Source organism: Meleagris gallopavo, chromosome 8 (genome assembly GCF_000146605.3).
Source record: "Meleagris gallopavo isolate NT-WF06-2002-E0010 breed Aviagen turkey brand Nicholas breeding stock chromosome 8, Turkey_5.1, whole genome shotgun sequence".
In the NCBI taxonomy this organism is placed as follows: domain Eukaryota; kingdom Metazoa; phylum Chordata; class Aves; order Galliformes; family Phasianidae; genus Meleagris; species Meleagris gallopavo.
The window spans coordinates 27,067,491-27,082,043 of record NC_015018.2 but is presented as its reverse complement, the minus strand read 5'-3'; positions in this window follow the sequence as shown (position 1 = coordinate 27,082,043).

The following is a 14,553-nucleotide window of genomic DNA, read 5'->3' as shown; positions in this document are numbered from 1 at the left end:
AATGTCTAATGTTTAAAAAAATAAATAAATAAAAATAAAAGGTGATAGTACTCACCAGGCAGGCTGAGAAATGCACTGCCTTGCTGACTCGTTCGGGAAAAATAATCCCTTTTAAAACTGTCTCTTTTTTTAAGATTTATATTCATTTCTACAACTTGCAGCTTAATTTGCAATAATTCATAATTATCTCAGCTTTCTGTGTGAATTAATCATTTACAGTTATTGCTAGTGGGGAAATTCCAGCTATAAATAATTCTTATTATTTAAGTTGGAAGACATACCTGGCAGCTTATGTTTTTCTAATAACAAGTAATGTACTTAGTCAGCTTTTTCAGCCTTTGTAACTCTTTTAAGATTTTTTTTCTTTGTGCCCAAGAGTCATGCTACTAATTACTATCTAGTAAGGCTGTGTGGTAGTTAGATCCACTGAATAATGTGCCTCATTTTCTCCAGGCATTGGGGATATACACTGTATTGTAATCTGCTTCCATGTGAGTGTGCATGTGAATGTGTGTGTGTGTATATCAATAAACATTTATGCTCATTGGCATAAATGAAGTGGCATGTAGTGTTTGGAGGAGAGAGAGAAAAAGAAAGCAGAAATTTTGCTTTTAGAAGGGTCACATTTATTAATTCATATTGCTAAGCCACAGCCTGCCTGGATTTATCTGAACAACTGCGTATATGGTACCCAGATTTAAGACTGTAATGGGCTCACCCAAAAAGTCAGAATGGCTCAGGGTAGATAGATGAGATGCAAGGGAAGAAGAAATACTGTGCAGTTTGGGTACCTCCTCCAGAAAGAAGTGACACATCATTTGCTCCCCTTCACGTAGAAGCAGTGACATTAACCTCATGACACAAAAGTGGGGCTGCCACCTCCCCATGCACGTGGGAAAGATGGCAAGAGGTGCAGTCAGTTTGTAGAAATTTTTAGTGAGTTTCAGAATTAGGGAATTGTATTCTATGGTACAACATCACTCTTTCAAAATTAGTATTTTGAACCAGAATGTTTGGCTCCGTGTGTGAGCAGCAGCCCAAGTCACGGCGGAATGGAGGCCAACAGTGCTTGGCTTCACTAGGCCTCATTGCAGCCTGTGCTGTGCCAACTGCTGCCGTCCCCATGGCCACAGCCCTGCAGGAGCAGCCTCTGGTGCCATGTCCTGGCGTGCCCCAGGTCTCCTTGCAGAGTTCCTGGAAAATCCGGCCTTAAAGAAGCACTAGCAAGGGCTGTGTTACGCTGAGGGCCTAATGTGATCCTTTTCAGGAGAGCCGTCATGCTGCAAGGCTGCAATGGAAACTATTTTTAGTGTTTTAGCTGTGTCTGATCATGCTGACATTGCTGGCCACAAGTTGGTGATGGTAGCATCTCACTCTGACATGTTTTATTGCTCTGACAACAAAAGAGCATCTGACAAGTTCAATAAAAGCCGGAAAATAATGATGCTAAGTAGCACCTTGTTTTCCCTGTTCCTTCCTGCTGATATTGTGTCTGCACAGCCCCAGGGCAGCCCCCTGCCAGCTCCCTGATCAATGGAAGGCATGCTGGCCTCGGCTTTACAAACCTAATTATTTTCTTCTGAAATCTGTCTGAAACTAAAAGGCATCTGACAAAAAATCTTTCCCATCCCTGGAGCTTATAGGAATTCAGTTATTTCATGTAAATTGTGTTTATTGCTAACGTTTGCACATCTTTTGAAACTGATGCTTGTTAGGTGGCTTTGTAAGAAGCAATCTCTTCAGCACAGGCTGTGAACACCATGCATTAAGAGATCTGGTTAGCAATAATGTGTGTGTATATACGCATCAGCATGTGCTAGTGTGCATGCACTTGCATGTGTGTATGTGCATGTTTAAGCATCAGCTACTTATATAACTGTGCACCACAGGTGTGCATCGGGACATACAAGGGCAGAGAAGAGTTGTGGGAGAAGGAAGCAATAGCTCTTGCTTTGGTAGCTTGGTTTCAGAGCAAATGCTTGCACGTTTAGCTTGTGCCGTGACTTGAGTGTGCAGGAAGCTTTAAGGTCAATTTGATCTAAATAACACTTCACCTTTAACATTTATCTTCTGGTTAGAAGTAGATATCCAGCTTTCATGTGACTTTTAAGGCCTCTCCAACAGCATAACTGAGCTCTGCATCAAAAAGTGAATTCTACTTTCTTCCTTCTGCTGACATATCATACTACTTCTGCTAACACTGTTTCATTTTGCAAAAGTGGCCAAGGTGGAGTCAATGAACATAGGGGTCTAGCTTATGAATCTCCTGTGCAAAATTGAACATGAAATGGGCCAGCTCTGAAAGATGGTATCACTGCCACCACCACTGGTGCTGGCAGGAAAAAGAAAATGTAAGTGCTAGGAGACAGCAGCAGTCTCAAAGCCAGAAAAGCATTGAAACACAATTTCCAGAGAAGTGAAAATGCAGAAGAGGTGGAAACATAAGGCAGGACTGCTAGACAGGGGAATATTTTTGCTAGGTCTTGAGTGCAGTCATAGAGAATAGCCCAGAGTGCTTGAACTCTGCCCAAGTATCCTCATATGTTCAAGGTATAACTCAGGAATTACAGAAGGAGTTATATGAAGTGTTTGCCTACAATAAAAGGAAGTACCTGATGGCTGGGGAAGGCTCTTCTCACTCTGCACATAGTTTGAAACCGAGTAAGGAAATGGCTCCAGACTTTGCATGGATGTGAAAAATCTCCATTTAGCTTAAGCAAATACATGGAAACAAATGGAAAGCGAGAAAAACTCATGAAACCTGTGAAGGACAACTTCTTTCTCTTGGTGGCATTTCAGTCCAGTTGTTGGACACGCATTATAAAGCACAGCGCATTGCACAACCATCCATCTAGCTGGTTGTCCTGGCTTCACTGTTCCAGTGCAATGAGTGGGTGCTGGTGGCATTGAACCAACTGCCAGGCCTACATCTAAATATATTACCTTGGATAAAACCCTGTGGAAAATTCTTAATGAAAAACAAGCAAACTGCCCAGAGCAGGCATGATCTGCAAGATGGCAAATACTGTGATTGCTTCCCACAGATTATAATTTTAACAACACCTGGGCTGAATGCACTGTGCTGATGCAATAACCTCATGGTTTCTAATGAAATATTTATGGAATAAGAGCACAAAGAAACATTCTCAGTTCGAGAGAAAACAAACCGTAATGCAGGAACAAAGATACTAGATTAGCTGGGAGGTGAAAAGCTTTTGTGTGGCCTTATTTATATTACCAACATAAATAAAATCTCTTCAGGCCTGCATGTAACATTACCTATAAACGCAGTCAGTAAAAAATGTTAACTGCCTGGTCTGTGGTTTTGCTGAAGGATGAGGTCTCACATTAAACGACCTGATTGTATGTGAGATGTGAGATGTGGAAAAGGCCCTTTCCACAGCCCTCTGCTCCCTGCACTTACCCAGTAGCTTTGCACAGCCCTTTGAGGTGACACATCATAACCAAAATTCATCCATGAAGGATGTCACTGAACCAGCTTATAGTCTTTTGTTTAAACTAATTGGCCACAAACACAAGGAAAGATTTCTAATGAGCAATCAAAAAAGAACAGGAGCTGCAACTCTGACAGCAGGAGTTCTCAGAAGACTTTTCTTTTGAAAGATGGTGCAGTTGTTGATGGGAACACGGTCTAGTGGTGGACTTGGTAGTGTTATCTTGATAGTGGATTTGATCTAAGAGCCTTTTTCCAACCTAAATGATTCCGTGATTCTACAGTGGGACTGGAGGAGTGACAGGTCAGATAGGGGTGCCAAGAAATAAACTTTCTCTGAAGAATCCTATATCAGAAGTTAAAAGCTACCACTGGACATCTCTGAATTCTTGCAAAAATTTGGTTCTGAGCTTGTTCTGAGTATTGTACCTAGGGCTTTATTTGTCATGCAAAATCCACATGTTACAGGATCATAATTGTGAGGATTCAGAGCTGTATTTGCAGGTCTCACTAAGAGATTATCATCTCTTTTACATCTTCTGTGTTGTTGCTGTTCTATGATTCTGTGATTCCAAGAGCACTATATGTAAAAGTAGAATACTAAAAGAGAGTGAAATCTTCTGCTGGCTTCATGGACCAAAGAAAATCAAGATTAATAGATGCATAGAGCTGAGCAGCAGCTGAAAAGCAAACTGCAATTTTTTTCAGTGGGCAGGAACAGATATCTGGGCAGAAAAGCCATTCTCCCATCAGAACCCAAACTCCCCAGGCTAAAGCAACTCCTGGCATCTAAGAAATAGCACTAATCACTTTGACTGCAGCAGTGAAACACAGGGTGCACAAGCAGTAACTCCCAGCTACGTATGACTTGCTCAGGAGCTCCTTAGATGCCTGGAACAAAAAGCTGGCTGCTGTAGGGCACCTGAAGTAGCTTACAACCATACATGCTCTTACTTCCTCATTGCTACTAATGGATGAAACTCAGGGAAAATTTCCTCTATGTTTTGACAGTTCTTACACAAATAATCTCTTTGACTTCCAGACATGAGTTTGCAGGACTGGATCCTAAAACACGCTATCAATTATAAAAAGTACTGAAGTATTTAAAAAATTGCTTTCTCTTTTGTATCCTACTACTTGTTTCCAGGATTTCTGTTTTGGAGTCAAGTAAATAAACTAAGCTTATGTCTTAGATGAGCCTGTTGAATTATAATTCTTAATAACTCTTAGATTATTTGGGATGTATAATAACTGAAATACTTTATTTGATCAACATACAGTTATTTCTTAAATACCTGCATATGCTAATGGAAATGCTGTAGTAAATTTCTGTAGTCAAATTCTTTCCTTCTTAAAAATCTCACTCAATTTTGTTCCACCAATGGTGTCTACATTTTTATGTTTGTTTTCAACAAGAGATTTTTTTTTTACTCTTGAAATATAAAATCTTTATATAAGTCTAAGCACACTTAGAAAAATAGGAAGCCCTGCCTAGGAGTATAAATTGCACTGCTGTGCTTAGTCACAAATGGCCGAGTGCAATGAGATTTTACAATAAACCAGAAATGTCTGTGTTTTGTTGTGTCAATAAATGTTCCAGGGATGCTCTTAAAGACAATAAATTACTGGTAATGGAACACTACCCTCAGCATGTAGAAGTCATTTTCCACTTCCAGACATTCTCAGATTAGGTTTAAATTGCTATTAGAAAATCCTAAATGTGTTTGTTTGAAGAAAATCTTTTTAATGCTTAGAAATAATCCAGCAGTGGCTGGTTTGAGCAGAGGTAGCTGGAGTAATCCTGGGGAGCAGTTCAGAGATTCAGAAGAGAGCTCAGCTCCATGATATCCTTACTACTTGCAGAGAGACTGATACAGAAAGATTTCACATCCTGCCATTTTTGCTGCTCCTCACTGGCTGTGCTTGGTCAAAGTGGAAACATTGTCAGCCTGTTAGGAAAATCACTGTGAGAGTCTGGGTTTATAATGTGGCCATAAACTTGATCCTGAGACAGAGCTCACAGGTTGCATCTTGCAGAGCATCTCCCCACAGCGGTTATCCACAGACAGCCTTGGTGCAGGGGAAATGAGCAGAGGTGAAAAGGGGAAAAAAGGCAGTGGCAATTGAAGGAAACTGTAGAAAAATAGGACTGTGGTATATGACCATTACTGCTTTTGTAAGTGGAGCTGTTGGTTTCCCTGAAGATCCATCAAAATCCACACTGTTACCCACCACTAGTGTTCATACTCTCAGTAGAGCTTGCAGCACAAACCTGGCAGTATAAATACTGGGGTTCTTTCTCATCTTTTTCTTTATGTTAGCAGTAGCAAAACAAATCAGGACAAATTCTGTACTGCTTTTCTTAATAACGGCAACAGTATCAATGATCAGCATAGTGCGTGAATTTAGAGATGTAACAGCCTATGAATACTATTCAAGGCTGCAGTTCTTATCCTACACTGACAGTAATACACTGGAAAATAATCAGTGAGAGATATGAAGAGTTAACAGGAATTCCTGTACCATCTTTCTGATCTTTTTCACATAAAAATCCATAAGGGATTGGGCAGGAATTTCAGAAAGGCCAATTAACTCTGTGCTCCAAGAGAACATCGCTGTCAAACTTAGATCATAGTGGATTGTGCTGCACTATCTGATGAATGACCCAAAAAAGACTGAGCAAATGATTCTTTTCTGGTCAGTGCCAAAAACTGATTCCTTGTGTTTGAATTTGGAATTGCATTCCTGTTTAACATAAGATCTTCTTTGATCCTTATTTTATCTTGATTTATAGAGCTATACAACTGAAAAGAAAGGTGGTTCTTGTGAATGTATTTCCATTAGCAATAGTGGGCTTTGTTCATATGCAAGATCTCTGGCCTGTGCTGACATAACCGAAAATGAAAGGTAGTAGTCCCATGTTCAGAATCATCAAAATTGGCTGTGCTACTTCTTATTTTTCTGTCGTTTGGAGCTCTTTTAAGTCTTGTGCAAGCTTAATAGGATATGCATTTGTGCACAGTGTGCAGGAGCCCAGCAGCAGACAGAAGCAAGCAAAGGCTGAGTTTTCTTCCCTTGGCATGGCAGGAATTAAATTGGTTTCACCACCATGACTGCTCAAACCAAGCTCTTCTAAGGGTCCTGTTGATTCCTGGCAATAGAAGAGTTGTAAGGAAGCTAATTATGTGACTATATATTAGCGAGTGGGCCTCAGGCAACTTTCTAGTTGCTGGAGTGGATTATCAGAAATTCATCACTATATAATGCATATATAATGTGGAATGTTACATTAATACAGAAATATATATAGGTATGTGTGGGTACATTACATCTGTATGAAGTATGTTCTGTAGTTGCAGTTTCAACTCTGTTTAACAATGAGATAAAAAGTCATGCACTGCAACTGCACATTTGTGTTACAGCATATTTGACCAATCTTGCCTTTATTGCTATTCTCCATGGGAACATGATGACAAGATGTTAAGTGCATTTGGTAAAAGAGGAAGCAAATATAAATGAAGAAAGCTCTAGCAACTGATGAGCTTGTTACACATGAAATATTAATAGAATTCATTTTCTAGGGACAAAATCTTTCTCAGGGTTTTAGATCTGCTGTAAATGATAACTTTGTTTAGATGGCTTCAAACTAAAATGGAAGATTGAGATTGGATATAAGGAAAAAGTTTTTTCTATAAGGGGATTGAAGCAGTGGCACAGGTTGCCCAGAGAGGTGGTGGATGCCTCCATCTCTGGAGACATTCAGAGTCAGGCTGGATGGGGCTCTGAGTACCTGATCAAGCTGTGGGTGTCCTTTTCAGTGCAGGGGACTTGGACCAGACGGTCTTTAAATGTCCCTTCCAACTCAAACAATTCTATGCTTCCGTGATTCTCAGGGCCACGGGAGTCCTAACAGATATGAGATAGGTACAAGGACCAGAAGATCTCCATGGCCATCCTGTAGACCAACACCTCCCTGGAGAAGTTGATGTAAGGAACACTTTCACTGCCCTGTGCTCTGTAATCCAAAGGAGGGGAAAAGGCATCAGGCCACAGGTGCTGCACCAGGACTGAGTCAAAAGTTTTCATTTATGTGAACTGAGAAGCCATGAACTGTAAAACTCCACTGAGCCCAGAGCTGTCCCTGATAGCCTTAGTAGGGCTTAGTTCAGCTACCAGAGCTTTTCTTTCTTTAACGTGGCAGAATACAATGTGATGGATAAAACAACAGAAGTCTTGAAACAGAAAACTGTGATTTGCTGAATGCTGCATTTAAAGCCCTGCAGCTCATCCCTCTCTGTGCAGAGAACCCTGTGAGCAGCAGAGTGCTCCCACAGAGGCAGCGAGGGCACAACTCCGCTGGTATTAAACATTTATTGTCCATTATTTCCACCTTTCTGAAAAGGAAAGGGAGAAGCTGTATAAAATCGGGGTTCTCCAATATGGAATGACTTCTTTGTCATACAGTACTGGCTTTATAGAACTGTTACCTCAATGAAATTTTGAATACAATTCCTTCTCCAGTTTTTCTGTGTGAACAAAGTCAAGCACATATGAAATACTTGGGGCCAGCTCTTCAGTGGACATAAATCACCACAATTCCTCTGCCTTCCACGCCAGCTCACAGCAGCTGTAGCTTGGATATAACACAGGTTAGTTAATCACTGACAAGTTTAACTTTTTGGGGAGGGAATTTAGGCAGTTACTCTGATTTGACAAATGTTTAGCATCCTGATGCACAAGAAGTGTACCATTTCATCAGTGCTTTGTCATGGATATATCATTGACATCACAGGAGGTCCCATCCATTGAAGTACCCACTGAAGGGGGAGACAAATGTCCCCTATGTGGCCCCAGGATCCCATGGCCAGGTGCAGCAGGCTAATGTGGACATTAGACTGGGAATCCACATCTGCAAGTCACATTTTCCCTGCAGGAAGAGTCAGTCATTGTCAATATTTATAAAGCCTGAAGAGACTTCTCACTGAAGGGCAGAAGGGGAGAAAAGTGTTTCATCATTATGAGTTTCCAGCTCTTCAGTGACATTTGATGAAATCATATTAACCATAATTATATTTGAGGGGAGCACGTCTAAGTTCTAATGAGCCTTTATAGTTATTCATTATCTGATTTCCCATTTTCATTTTGCAAAGGTTTGTTTGCTTCATTCAGTTAAATTAAGAGAGAGCACTTCTCCTATAACCTCTTCTCTTCAACCTGCAGGTCCTTCACTGAGTATTATAGCCTGCATGTACTTCCTTAATTTTCAGCTTCTTGGGGAACCTATCATAAGCTCAATATTATGGGTGAGAATAGCCTTATGGATAAGCACTTGCTGGATAATAGGCTACATGTTTTTGTTTTCTATCAAAGAGAATTCTTACAATAAGAAAATGGACTTTACATTTTCAGAAATAACTGCATTTAGTGGGATAAAATCCAGGCGCCACAGATGCTTCACCCAAGAGTTGTATGCAGATTTAAAGCATGAATCCCATTTCATCCATTTTGTGGACAGAGCTGCACACTGACTTGTACTGAAGATGAATATCTTCTCTGTCAGCCTAGCTCATTATTTAGGTCTCTTACTTAGAGAAAAAATGATTCCTGCTTTCCTTCTCTTTTTGTGCCTTTTTCAATGTGAGGTACCAGATTAAACCTATTCCCTGAAAGCTGCAAATTGTGTCTGTAGCTGTGATTATGGCTAACCATCTAGATTGCCTACTGTTAGGCAGGTGAAGAACTGGTGAAGGTGCTAATTGGTTTCTGTGTAATGATGTTTTTCCCAATAACTGTTCCTGTTAGTCTCATTAAAAATCATTTTAGGGGAAATGAAGGATGTTTGAAATAGTACGTTGTAAACAGTCACTGTAAAAGATGCTTCTGATACGAAACATGAAGTGCCAATGCTACAAAAATATTAACAGGGCTTAACTGTTCAACCTTTTATGTCTTTAGCTGATAAACTTCAGAAATTAAATATTGATTTTGAAAATGTAGGCTATTGGAGCCAATCACACATGCTTTCACAGGGAGGAGGCCTAGGGCACAGGTCTGAGAATGGAGCTCCTGTAAGTTTCAGGAGTTCTGGAAATTCAAAACTCACATCAAGGTATTTGTAAATAACCTTTTTATAATAAACTGTGCCTCTTCTGAATTCTGGACTGCTCGCAGTCTCATTCTGAATCCAGATGTACTTTGAATATATCTGTAGTTTCACCTATAGTTAAAGGTTATATGTTTGGATGCCCATGTGCTTTCTATCTGCCAAAATTATGAGGTACTTCAAATTCCACTCAATTTTTTGTGCAAAAAAAAGAAAAAAAAAAAGACCCATAATTTTGCTCTGCTAGAGCCTGCATCTACATGAAAGGAACTTTCAATAGACTGTGTCCATTGCCTCTGTCTCCATAGACTCTCTCTTCACAAGAGTAAATAAAAGAGATGCAGCAAAGGAATAAAGGGAAAATCAAGGATAAAAGAAATAATTTGTAAGCATAGTTAAGTCAAAGGATCACGCCACTTCTTTGTATTTCAGATAACCCCAAACATCTTCAAAGTTAAAGGCAGGATGAATATCCATAACAACTAATTGCATCTGCTGCACCTGCTGGAAAGTGCTGTGGCTGTGTACATGAATACCAAAGCAAACCCCACTGCTGCAAACAAATTCAGAGCCTGTCCATAATGCTACCATTCTGTGAACAAAGCTCAGACTTTGTTCTATTTTTAATAAGTATCTTGTGCTTTTGCTCATGTTATTCTTGACGCCAAATGCATTCTCCAAAAGATCCTTAAGGAAAAATGTTTGTCCGTTCTCAGCCCATGAGGGTAAAGAGGTGGAAAGCTGGCATGTGGCAACTGCTGCCTCTTGATCATTCAGTGGTGGTGTTTTTCCCTTGTGCCCCTTCACACATTTCTCCCTGCCTCTCTTGTGTTTGATGTAGACCATTCATTACTTGGAGCAGGCATTACCTTTATATTATTTATTTGTACAGTGCATGGCATAAAGAGTTTTCGGTCCTTGACTGGAGTTCCTACAAACTACCTCCATATTGATATCAACACATCCCCTGTGGTTTATCATCACCTTTAGCAGCACCCCTCTATTACACAGCACTGAGCTGAGCTGTTTGGTTCACTGTAGAGCTACTCTGATTTGCTGAGTTCAAACAGCACCTCTATTAGACATTTAGCAGTGCTGTACTCAAAGCGTTTATGGAAGCAAAAGCAACATTCTGCAGTCAGAGCATCTGTGGTGGATATTGTGCAAGAAGAATACACCTGCTATGTATGTATCACATACCATAATTAATTTGAATTTGTTTATGAAACAATAAATCATTCAGTGTCAATGGCTGACGACACTGCAAACTCCCTCCCCTCTGTGTGATTTAATTCTATTTAATTACACAGATAACGTGCTTCTGTTTCTGTTTGCCAGGTCTCTATACAGAACCCATAGATGCAGAAGGAGAACCAGGTCTGAAGCACGTAGAGGAGATCAATAAACAGAAAGAATATTTTTTTAAATGTTTCCTTTCTGCGTCATGTGAGCCCTGCCAGGGATTGCACATGGAGATATGACACTGTCTAAAGCACAGCTCTTTGATGGTAGGTAGCTGATGGTAGGTATTCAAATAGCATCATTAGCGAATGAAAATTCCTCTTCCTAAAATTTATGAAATTTGAGTTTGTCTAAAATAAATGAATTGACAAAAATTCAAGGAATATTTCAATCATTTGCTTCATCTGTCATAATTCTGTGGCATTTTATTAGTGATTTGCATTGTTTCTAATGCAAGAAGCGATACTGATTGGCAGCCAACACATACAACATTTGGATGTGCTCATTTTCTCTACACACACAGTCACCTGCACTCCTATTCCCTTTGGCTGGGGGCTACCAGCACGCACAGCCCAGCCCAGCTCACCCTGCTGCAGCTGGGGCAGCACGACCGTGGTGTTTGCTCTGCCTCTGCACCTGCTCTGTCCCCCTTCGGCAAGCAAACAGAGAAACCCCTTCAGATGTGTAGCACTGAGATGCTGAGAGGCCATCAGCATCGATCCGTGCCCCTTTCCTCCCGCTCCTCACAGAAAGGTTGCATGCTGTGCTCTGGGAATGATGCTCAGGAGACTGTCGCTGCTGGTTAATGTTTTCTTCCCCCCTCCCTAATTTCCATGGAGTCACCCACAATATACCCTTTGCTATTGCCAGCAGCTGTTGTATTTCCCCACGTGTCTCTTCCCGCTTTCAGGGCAGAGAAAGTTCAGCGGCCGAGCACCATTTAGAGGGCGTAAGGTTATTGCTGGTCAGCGATGGGGCTGCAGTGCAGGAGCTGACATTTCATGTATTTGCATCCCAGCTGCCTCATGCAGTTACAGTCAGCCATGCTGCCACAAGCTGGAATGATCCAGGCCCCACAGCCTCTACCAATGCAGTTTAAATTCTACTAAAAATAGGAGTAATAAGAGAAACTGGCGACATTTAAGCAGAAGTCTGGGCTGAGTCTGAGCAAGGTTAGAAGAGAACAAACAAAAGATTATCTGTCCTTTGAAACATCCACCTTCTTGCCAATTCAAATATTGACCGGCTGCAGAACAGCAAAATCACTGCTTGCAGTAGGAGGGAAATGGCTGAGCTTTCCTCAGAGATAAACCTTACAGAAAAAATGGTGCGTGGAGGTTTCCAACAAAGGCTGTGGTCTCCAAAAGAGACAAAAGGTGTTGTGTGTACTGAGGTGGCTATTTCAGGGATCAAATCTAGGTGTAAAATCTGTGTAAAATCTGGATGGAGTTAGTAGACCTCACCACAGGCTGCTACATGATGTTTAAAAGTGTCCTTATACCAGCATCCTGCCCCCAGCATCTTGTGCTGGGACGGGGAGAAATAGGTCAGGGAACTCATCTGCCTGCAGAGGAACCCTCTGCATTTGGGGTACGGTTCAGCTGTGTTGAGTCCTGCTCTGGCTGCTACTTTGTTCCTCAGGTATTTCCAGAAAGCAAAGCAGAGTGATCTCCTGCAGATTCTTACTGTTGGTAACCCTGCTGTTCAGGGAAAATAAGTACTGTATGGATTGTGTCTTCCTTCTTGCTCAGTTTCTAACCCTGATATGACAACACCACTGAATTGCTGAAGTGGCTGCTTATCTTCCATCACCAGCACATGGAATACACTTAGCAGTGGGACTTAAAGCGTGCTGCTCTTTTCCAGCACTAGCACAGGCTGTGGTATGTTATGGTTTGACTATTCTTTTAATTTAGCCCATGATGGGCAGTGTTGTGGTTTGCTTTTTAAACATCTTCTTGGTTTGTCCAGGGTTTCGGGGGGTTTTTGTTTGGTTGTTTGTTTTTTTTTGTACTTTGGGATAGAAAAGCTTCAAAATAAGTTTTTTTGAGATGTTGTATACATGTAGTGGAAATGCTAAGTCACTGCTTGAAACTGATTGAGCACCTGGTGGGAAGGCAGAGCCAACCCAGGGGAGCTCAGGTGCATGCAATGAAGCTGAGTGACTGGAAGGGCTGGAGCCAGGATCCACCCCTTCCCAGACCTCATTTAAGGGTTAGCATTGAAGATAAGGCTCTATCTCTGGAGGTGGCTGTATGCCTGAGGCCTTCTGAAGGTAAGAGGTTTCTTTCTTTCTTTCTTTTGTTTCTGTGCCTGCTTACTTGTTGCGGCTTGAGATCCTGCTGCTCTGCTATCACTGCTGCTCTTTCTACTGTGTTACAATGCTAATATTCCAATACTAGAAAGACCTAACAAGTTCAGTTCTGAGAACAAATTACTATTAAAAGCTAGTCCCTCCCTCAGTCCTAATTAAATCTCCTGTCCTGCACTGAATGGAGTATTAGGCTTTGCCACAGTCCTCAAAGGTATTACTACACTTCAATGAATGAGGGCAAATGAAACCAAGGAGAGTTGTAACTTGCCTCAGGTCGTTCAACTAAAAGGGAAACAAAACCCAAAAATAGAGCAGGAAGAGATCAATTCTAAGTTATGTTCTCTTGCTATTAGGCAGAGTCCCTTCCCTGTAACAGGCTGGGCTCCTCAGGCCCCAGTGGGAGCAGGAGGGGCTGCTTCCTTGTATGAGATCAGGCGAGTCTGGCTGCAGCACCTCTGTACTCATCTTCTGTGACTTGGTTTACCCAATCTTATGGCCTTTGAAAAGGTAGTTAGGGAAATCAGAGATGTGTTGATGCAACGTAGATATTTCTAAAAGAAATGATAAAATGAGAATTTATTGAATAGCATCTTAAAATCTATGTTCTCTCTATGTCTGTAAATGTAAAGCATCACAGTAAACTGTCATTGAGATCCCTCCTAGCTTTAAAACCATGAACAAAAAGAAAAGAGGATTCTTCTATGCGAACTTCAAAAGTTTTTTTTTTCATTCTTTCTCTTCTAACCATTTCTCACTTGCTTCCCCTTCAGGTCTTCACTCCCTTATGAATGCCATTATGCCTGAGCAGAGAACGGTGCTTCTGTCTTTGCACGAATTTCTCTCCGCTGTTCTCAAAGCAGACGAACAACGGGCCGGATCCGGAGGCGATGTAAAACGGCTGTCACCATGGGTGTCGATGGAAAGCCGGCTCTGGGCGTCGTGTCACAGCTCTGTAAAGGAGTCAGGTCTGCGAGCGCCATCTAGTGGCTCTGCTCACACAGACATCACTGCATGGCTCAACGCCCTGCTGGGTTACAAATACAGCGACGTCAGCAGCTACAGGTAAGTGCAAGTGAAGATAGGAAATGCAAGCAGTATATGCTATATATATAAATATATACGCACTAATCTTAAATTTCGCTTTCCCCACTTTGTATTAAATACGCTTGCTAAGCAGAAGTACAGTCTTTGTAAGGTGATGGTTCTCTGAAAGGCTGAGAATCCATTGCTGGCAGCTACCATGTGTCTTGACTCACCATAATATACAGAGCATTATTTCTGTCTCATACAGTATTATTGCCGGGTGTTGCTTAGAATCATAGACTCAATATGGTTAGGAAAGATCTGTAAGATCATCTAGTCCTGCTGTCAGTCATTGAATTTCTACATTGATGTAGCAATGGGTGCTAGGGAAGCTAGAAGGAGTGTCAACAGCTGGGA